We start from the raw sequence: 9885 nt of genomic DNA, 5'->3' as shown, positions 1-9885 counted from the left end.
ACAACTTGACTAGAAGAAGGGATCAGTTGGTGGGGCATATTCTGAGATAAGAAGGGATCACCAATTTCTTATTGGAGGGCAGGGTGGAGGGTAAAAATCGTAGAGGGAGACCAAGAGATGTATACACTAAACGGATTCAGAAGGATGTAGGTTGCAGTAGGTACTTGGAGATGAAGAAGCTTGCACAGGATACAGTAGCATGGAGAGCTGCATCAAACCAGTCTCAGGACTGAAGACCACAACAACAACAACTAATACTGATATGCATTTGATGATATGATGTAAAAGGAATATGACGAATGATTGTGAAAACTACTCATGAATACTATTTTACTCACATGTAAACGTGCTTTTATCATTCGTATAACAGCACTTTTGTCCGAAATTTTCGCGAAGTTAATTAGAATTTTTAAAATGCTTTTCAAAACAAAATACAACGAATTAAAGAAATTATTGAGAAATTCAAAAACAATAATCACAAATAACTTTAGTCCATATCACTATCAGTGTCCTCGATCTGAATTATAGTAGACTCAGTGGAGCCTCCTAAAGTTTTTAAAGACAGAGATTCATTGTCATCTACGTAACGTAAGTTCCATAGTACGAAAATCAAGTTTTCGGCAGTTGCAGAAGAAAGCCTGTTTGTAACTTTACTATCAATGCTCCCATGCGCCGACGAATTGTGTTCGCTTGCGGCTGTTGATGGTGGTACCATGAGAAGTTTTCAGGCGAGGTAACTCTGCGGTTGACTGCTACACTATCCTTTACACCAGGTACAAGGAGAAATAATTGCAGCCGCAGGCCACATACCATCTGAGCACAACAAATCATCCCAAGCTCTAAATTTAACGACATTGGCTAGCATACTGTGGATCGTACAAAGTTACCACAGTATGGATAGGCTTACAGGTGGATTTTGTTGTGTTTGTAATTGCAAATGTAATACGTATTTGGTCTCCTGGAGGTAGCACTGAACTACTGTTTTTAGAAGGTCCACCTCTATTGCAGTGTCAATAAAGTTATGACATACAACAAGGCATTTTCTGCCTCATGCTCGGTGATGGCAGTAAACACTCGTCTTTGTAAGCGACCTGCTTGTTCAAGTTTCTCCCACATCTTTTCCTTTCACGTAGCATTTGTTACTGTGTTATCGAAACGAGCTGAAGAGGAAACAATGGATAGCCTCTTTGTTCTGTATCAGCCTGTCAAAACTTATTAAAGCTCCAGCCCAAAGTGTTGTTGAGGGAAGTTTCAAAGTTACAGCAAAACTCCCACTTTTCTTCCCGTTTCGATTACAACACAGCATGAGGTATATGACTGAAGTTGAATATTCTGATTGTTTTCTTACTGAGGGAAATAGCTCCTGAAGCACGGGTACAGCCATATATTTGATGAGGAGATTGATACTGTTAGAAGAACACGCTGCACGTACTGTACGCAAGGAATTTTCTTCCATTAATCTCAGCCAGCCTGCAATTTGTCTGCATTGTCGGTCATTACTGTTATGAACGTCTCGTTCGCTATCTCTTCAGTTATTGTAATAAGACTTGAGGCAAAAAAATGTGTTTAGCTGCACCCACCAGGACGAAAACTCTTCAAGAAAATTGGTTCAGGTGTCGTGACAACGAAATTAATCACTTGATGTCCGACACATCTGTCCATCCATCAGAAATTAAAGCGGGAGCATTTGATCGTTTAACATTATCTGTGACAGCAGCGTGAAAACGTTAATATTCAGCATCGGACGTCGCTGCTCCTATTGAATTATTTTTAGGTGGCTCTTAGCCTGGACGAATTAAATGAAAAGCGTTTCTCCAGTATTGGTTCACTGCCACTGACGAGGCACCTCAAGCATAAACAGCTCTAGCGAATAGTTCATCCAAATGTCTATCAGAAATTGTTGTAGGAGTGCCCGATAAAACTGATGACGTAACGTACTAGGAATTAATTGCTCGTCAGGTGAGATCACAAATATAATGGACATCGACGGGTCATTAGCTATTTCAGAAATGGTTCTCGAGCCACACGTCTGATATACTGTGGACAGACTCAACGCTTCTGAAGGTGATCTCGTAGACGAGTAGCCACTGCATTATGATATATGGTTCCGCAGCACCTACACATAGCTTCCGTTATGTTTCCAATGCCCAATGTACTGTACAATTCCCTCACTTCCGAACAATGACGCGTACCGAAGAGTACTGGCTGCATACTAATGTTTCGTAGGCTACACAGCCCGTCATATATCCTCACTCGGTTTCTAGACGCCTCAGCGCTTCCGATTTATAGTGGAATCTGTTAAGATATTACTTGCTTACATCAACAAAGGGACAGAAATGAGGTAACACCCGACAGGTATGCAACACACTATCGTACAGGTAATGTGGGTAGGATATTAAGTGCCGAAATCTACTAGGAAAACCGCCGTAAATATATTCAAGAGAAACATTGGTGACTTCAGGGATTTTATACCGAACATGGATTTTTGTGTATGTGATACACAAGCATGAGTCAGAGAATGAAGGTCCCGGTTGGACAGAATGTCCTATAACAACATTTATGTGCACTTCTGTGAGTTTCGGTGATTTTATAAGTGGCTTCTGTTAATGGACTAGAAACAGGAATAACTCACGCTTAAGGCAGCCTCTGGTATGATGAATGCCATATGTTTATTTATTTGTGCGGAAACCAGGAAGATGGGCATGCTACCATCTTCAGCCCTTGAAGATATCAACATCATGTCTACGGTCTCCAGGAAGCTGTACATTCAAGTGTTGCAACACTTCATCCCCAATGTGTAACAATAATGACTTGATGGTGAGCACCTTCGCTGAGTTGATCTAATCCGTGGAAGTCAGTTGTGTCAAGGAGAAATAGTTCGAAAATATAGTGTATGAACTGAACAAAACTTTTATACATAATAATGGAATAATTTTACATTTATATGATAGAGACGCAGGAAGTTGTTCGAAAATGAACGGACTCTTTCTAAATGAGTCATCATTAAGGAATATACATGCATTTGTGGTAGCAAGCTTAAAAAATAATAATAATAACCATTAACGTCGATCGTTTGTAATGCAAAAACAGACGAAAATCATTGCACCGCCATTTAACTTCCAACCACAATGTTGGAGATTACTTACTGTGGACATCCGCAGGTATACCTACTGATATCCACATCGGCTTAGTCCTTTCTGGGTAAATTTTATATTTTCTGTGGTTAGTGATAACCAAAGTTTATTCTCTAGATTCGTTTTGAGTTAATTTACACATATGTTACCCTCAGGGCACAGACACGCAAAAACACAATTTCTTACATCCATCTAGGTGTGCTTCGGCTGTTTTTTTTACTAATATCTACAAGTACTTAGTCACATATTAATTAAAGTTCCTGAAACGTTTTTCTGTCTGTATAGGAATGCTATCTCAGGAACTAGTGTAGGGATTTTGATACTGTTTTCACTAACAGACAGACTGATTCACCCGGAAGATTTGTGTGTATAATTTTGTAATTGCAGTAATGATGAGTGTACAATAAACTGAAAGTTCCTAATCTGGGACTTCAATTGTGAATTAACTCAACCTCACGACCAATAGATATTTCTAGGGAAGTGTACTAAACTCTCCGTAATTAATAAAACCAAATCGTTGTAACAGAAAACGAGCACCGTGCAATGCTCGTTGCTTTCACTGAATAACAAGAAAATTAAAGAAAATTGAGAGGGACAATAGTGACAAAGGCCTCCTAACTGAGGTCCAGAAGTTGGATGGATTATAATTTGTGACAGTTGTTACCCTAGCGTATTTGAAAGAACAAAAAATTACTGATTGACAGAAAAATTACTACTAATATTTATAAGGGAGAAATAGATCGATTCAAGGCTGACTAAATAAAAAAATTAGAAAATTTCGTATATCTGTCGGCAAGTAGCATCAATGGGAAGGAGCTCTAGTGAGTAGGGACATTGAAGACTAACGTAATGAGAACGGTAGGCGCCTCTCACAATCTATCAGGACGTGCCTTCAGTGCGAAATTATCTCTCAGATCTCGTCGGGCAACTTGCCAATAAGTACCTCTCAAGGAGATTTGATGATACTGTACTGTACCATGTACGGAAATTCTACAAACTTTATGAATGTTTACGAATAGTGTGTCCTTACGTTGATATGTACGGAATTAGACGCCCAAGTGACTGGTAGGAGCTCATATAGCCGTTGAGCAAGCGCGTCAGACGGATGAAAGTGCAATGCGCTTCGAGCAGTCAGAGATAAGACGACATAGACGCTCATCAGCGCAATGAATTCTCTGGCGGGATGAATATTCTTTTGTATCAAATGAAATTGTGTACTTCGTTATTAAACTTTAATGAGTAAGGAGTGAAGATATGTAATGGAAGGACATGTACTGAATTTCCATTTAAGCGCATTGTTGGGAGCCATTAGAAAAAAACTGCTAATTTGATGTAATTGCTGAAAGATAGCCTACTTGAAGTTAAGTGCGTGCTGTTTATCGGTCATTAACTGAACACTGAAATTACATTCAATCAAAAAGGGTTCGAGAACATAATTATTTTATCATTTTTACTTGACTGTGTTAGATACTGTGATTTTTCGGCACAAACAAAGGTGTGAATGCTTTCGTTAAGCGGAGTTGCCTTCATATAATCAAGCGGTCTGAAGTTCAATGTTCCGTTCGACAATTTCTAAAAGTTTTCCGTTCACTCGTCTCCGTCGCAGCCAAATGCCTACATAGCAGTTCATCATTGCACAACGACGATCCTCACAGGTTCATGCAAGCCTTGTGAGTAAGAAAAGAAATAACAGAACATTACAGGAATTAGGGAAGGTTCAGAGAGGTGAAGTAAGTGATGTCGATCTGTATACATGGAAGTTCTATGAAACGTCCCCTTTGAAAAATTATGAATGACTGTGCTGATAAACCTCTTATGTTATTTGATTTTCAGAGAGCTGAGCAAAACTCAAAGCACTCAGACAGTTTTCTCTTTACTTATTCTGATCGTCACTAAACTGACACACAATACTTTTTAGCGCAACGCAGTGTGACTTTCAGTAATCCCTACAAAAGAATGGGCCTGACTAACAATAACCTATACTTTTCATGAATCACTTACCTCACAAAAATCTTCGTTACTCGAACTACTGCAATACAGCGAGCTTCAATACTACCAGCTAAATAAAAGATTCTAACCACTGAAGGCACTAACTACTTGTAACCTCCCCCTCACTTATCGACCTGAATGACAGTGAAAAATTAAACCGCGTGTACCTAATGGAAATTTGGGAAAAGCAATCGTCACCGAAGTTAATCTGTCGGTAAAGAGGGAGGAAAGGGTTACATCTAAATGAAAGGAAAAATGCAATTGAAACTGGTGGAAATTAATTTTGAAAAGGGGTAAAGTTAATAAAGAAAGTAAATGTGCGGCCGTTACGTTAACAATTAACTAGCGGCAATTAGATATTTGAGATTTGGGGGAAATTACGGTCGCCAGTCCTATGGACAATTACTATAGTAACTGAAAAAGAAAGGTTATTACACATATAATTAGCACTAGAAGCGTGGCAACTGAAGGTTGACACGTGTAGTGTGAAAACTGAAAGTTTGCCAGAAGTAATAAATTTCGCTACACTCTGACTTAATTTAGCAAAAGAATTAATAAAACCGGAAAATCGAAAGTTAATTTAGTGACTGAAGTTAATAGTGAGCTTTGTTTCTGAAGCACATCGAAATTCAGTAAAATACGGTTAGTCTTGGACTACCTCAACAATCATTTCAAAAGCTACTTGAATCTACTCAAGTTAGAAATAAGAGATTTAACTTTGAACTTCAATTAAATGATTCTGAACAATTAACAATAGTAAAATTTAGTACGTACCTGCAGTCACAGGTAAGCTAAAATACGGTAACAAAACTCGCACTCTTAATTTGTGCTTGTGTAATCTAAATATTGTAGCCAGCTATGAATACTTTAACTGACCTTTGAAATTAAAGCAGTGAAATAGAATAATATTGCTTTAATGCTGGCGTTTGAATTTCAACGACACTCGGGTTCATTCCGGAAAAGGAAGGGACCCTGCTTGGTAATGCAATTGGGACAATGAGCAACAAAGGTTCATGCTACGTTGCTGTAATTTTGTGATTTGAACAGTTTTAAAAGCTGAGGTCTGCCATACAGTTCTAAAACTTTACGTGCTTCCAGTCTTCCTTGTTGGTTGACTGAAGGTTTGAAGCCGTCGATCGAGGAGGTGGCGACAGTCACTCATTGTCGGCCGTCGCTGTTGCAGAAGCTGGATGTTGGCGCGCCTCCTTCTCGACACGGTCACCAGGCGAAACGGGCTCTTGATGTGCGCCAGATAATGCTTCCCGTCCGCGACACCGTGTCAGAAACTATCATAGCAAGTCGAGCGCAATTACATGCTGCCAAACCCCGAAAGCGCGGCAACTCGCGGGAGCGTCACACAACACACCTGCTCCACTGCACTACTCCAGCCAGACTCCCTCTGCCCGCGCTCCACGCGACAGAGTTAACACTACCAAAGATCCTAAACACTTTCGTTTTCCACCCGACCTATCGATGTAATGGTTCGATAGCATAGTTTCCCTAGGCCAGACCCAGCGTAAAAATACAAATAATCTTTACACAAAAAACCAATTATACATCGACATAAATGCATATATATACAAATAGTAAAACAATTACAATATACAAAAACACAGAAACGTCATATATTCAGGTAAGAAAATAAGGAAAAAAAATTATAGTACAATAGATGTAAATACGAGGGTATGCATTTCCGGCGTTACATACTGACGGGCATAATTAGCAAGTGAAAGATTTTGACAGAGAAAAAACAATGTATTTACCTTAATAGTATTCTAAAGCCATCATACATCATACAATTCATGACATCCATCTTTACAAATTTCCTTTTTCTGGCGGACACACATCCAGGTCGTCCGCTTATAGTGACTTCTAAAAACTCTGGCATCTCTCTCCCCATATCCACCACTGCTGGCGGCTCACTCCAAAGTTCCCAACGCTATGCGCTGTTCACATCCAACTGCTCAACACTACACAAGCGAATATTACAACAGTGAGTCCAACCAGCCACAGACTGCACACAGCGCGGTCAGCGATGTCCATACAGAGCACTACGTGGCGTTACCAACAAAGAAACCTAAACAGCCTACTTACAAAAGCCTAAACTACTTACAGTGAGACTATCAGGTTACCTATTCGGACTGTTGATCTTCACGATCAAACCTTTTAAGTGAATGTGTAATTCCTTAAATGTAACGAGTGAATCTATACAGTATATTAACGTCCTCAAGGTTACTTACTTTGCCGATATAGACCTTATTGAGGATAGTAATTAACAAAAACTTTCTGAAATTTGTTTTCTGAAGAAATCTAAGCATCATTTCAGATCAAGCGGAATTCGGCTGTGTGACTTTACAGTATGACTGTGTGAACAGCACATTCAAACGGATATACCACTTACAAAATAATTATTCAAGATAATCATGTACTAGAAAGCCTTCCCGCTTGCAGCTAGACGACCATAATAACAGGAACACATAGTAATTTTATCGCGGTACACACAAATTCACAGACCGACACTAATAACTTCATATTAATAACGGTAAGGACGATACAGTACTCTGTTCCTAGGAAATTTGGTGGACATCATTTGGGACAAACAAGCGAAGTGGTACGCAATATTTGTAAATGGTAGCAGGGTTGGAACCTGATTCTGCCAGTAACGACATTTCTATTTCAGCGCAAGTTTTTGTGTGTACATTTACAAAGAGAGATACGTGTTGTTACCAAAAACTTATTAAATATGCACTATGATAACACTCTTTATCTCTATCCCAATTTTTTAATGACATTAATACATCTAACGGTTTTCCGCGTTACGCCATTCTCAAGGAGCCTACAGTATAATGCGTAAGTGAACAAGGACAAGTGAATAACACTTAACGCCTACCGAAACATAACACAATTTTATATGGATGACAAAAAGCAGAAAAGTTTGTCATATATATACAAAATCTCGTCAATCTTAACGATATGACATAGCTTTTTTCTTTTTTTTTATCTGAAAGCAGTTAAATTAAATTGAAAATAAACGCGAAAAAACTTGAGACGTGTTACTTAGGGAAAGGCAGGATTCAGTGTGGATGGGGCTGTACTCAGTTACCGTTGGTCGCTCCGTTTTTTTTTTTAATCACGTACACTTTATTTGAAAAGAATTGCAAATAAAGTTGATAAAAGGAACAATTATCAAATCTGACTGTTAAGACACAATGTCTAATAAAAAATTTCTTAACGAAGTTGCAGTCACGGCTGAAGGAAGGCCTTATTGATCAGAAATTCAACTTATTTGTTGGCTGGAGGCCCTGATAGTAAGAACCCAAAAGACAATTTGATGGCTGAAGGCCTAGGTAGCAAATTCATAAGAACGCGTTAACTTCTCCAAGAAACACTAAAATATTACAAAAAAGGGACAAACATCAAATTTTCAATATTAAGATACGATATCCAATTAAAAATTCTTAAGACAAATGGCATTCATTGTCCCTTCAACTTATTTGTTGGCTGAAGGCCCTGATAGAAATACTCAAAAAACAATTTGATGGCTGAAGGTTTAGATAGCAAATTCTTAAGAATGAGTTAACTTCTCCAACCGATATTAAAATATTATAAAAAATGACAATCATCAAATTTTCAGTATTAAGAGACACTATCTAATTAAAAATTCTTAAGACGAGTTGCATTCACAGCTGAAGGCCTTATTGACAATCATCATCATCTGATCAAATCAAGAGAGAAGTGGGCCTCAGACAGTGCTCCAAGGATCGACCTGGGAAAGTCGCTCAATTTCGTAAACGATGAGACTGGCAGCCAAGAGTTGTATTCAGTTAATCGGATCGCATCTCAAACTAGTGACAGTTTAAAGGCAGGCCAATACTCTTGCAACATTTACCTAACGTCTGGTAACCAACACAATAATGGAGTAACCCAGGCAAGGCGGAATCGGCAGACAGCACTGCGTCTTCAGAATCTGGTGTTTAGAACATCCAGGAGCAGAAGGACCCACTACGACCAAAGTAGTACTTTTCTTGGTTGATTTTTATTGGAATATTATGTTCCTTTTTCACTGATTGAGAAATAATACTAAGCAATTGTGCTAATTAAATTCACTGTAAGCTATAATGAAACTGTTTATCGTAGTTCTGAGCTTCGATAGTTAGGAGATTGTATACAAATTACTTTTATTTTTATGAAAAAAGAGAATATTGTACAAAAATTTTTGAATTTAAGTTCTTGTTCGTTTCAATACTTACAACGTCTGTGAGCTTATGGTGTTTACACCGTGATGTACCCTTTTGCATATGTTAGACAATGTATGTTAAATTCCACAAGAAAAATAATTATTTTGGTGTATAGTTTCTGCGTACATGGTGTAGATGCTGATGACTAACAATCGTTTTTAATGGAGTACTTAAGATGACCAGTTACGGAACTTGTTCCACATTGAACAGTTACTGACTCACTTCAGACATAAGGTTACAAGTTTTTAATTTTTATATTTATTTCCAATTTGTCTAATGCTGCTTTACATAAACAGCAATGATTATGTAAGACACCTTGTACAGTCTTGCATGTTGTGCTACTTGTCTCTTCTACACACTAAATTAAGTTATGGCATTATATGGTGGATATGGTATGTAATTACATTTTATTGGTATACATTGCTATTATATTATCTTTGAGCCATTACTAGTCACCAACGAATAGATCTCAAACGCTTACTCCACTTGTGCTAGCGTACAATATTATGTATGATCTATAACTA

This window comes from Schistocerca nitens, chromosome 5, assembly GCF_023898315.1.
Source record: "Schistocerca nitens isolate TAMUIC-IGC-003100 chromosome 5, iqSchNite1.1, whole genome shotgun sequence".
Taxonomy (NCBI): Eukaryota; Metazoa; Arthropoda; class Insecta; order Orthoptera; family Acrididae; genus Schistocerca; species Schistocerca nitens.
Note: the sequence above shows the minus strand (reverse complement) of the source record.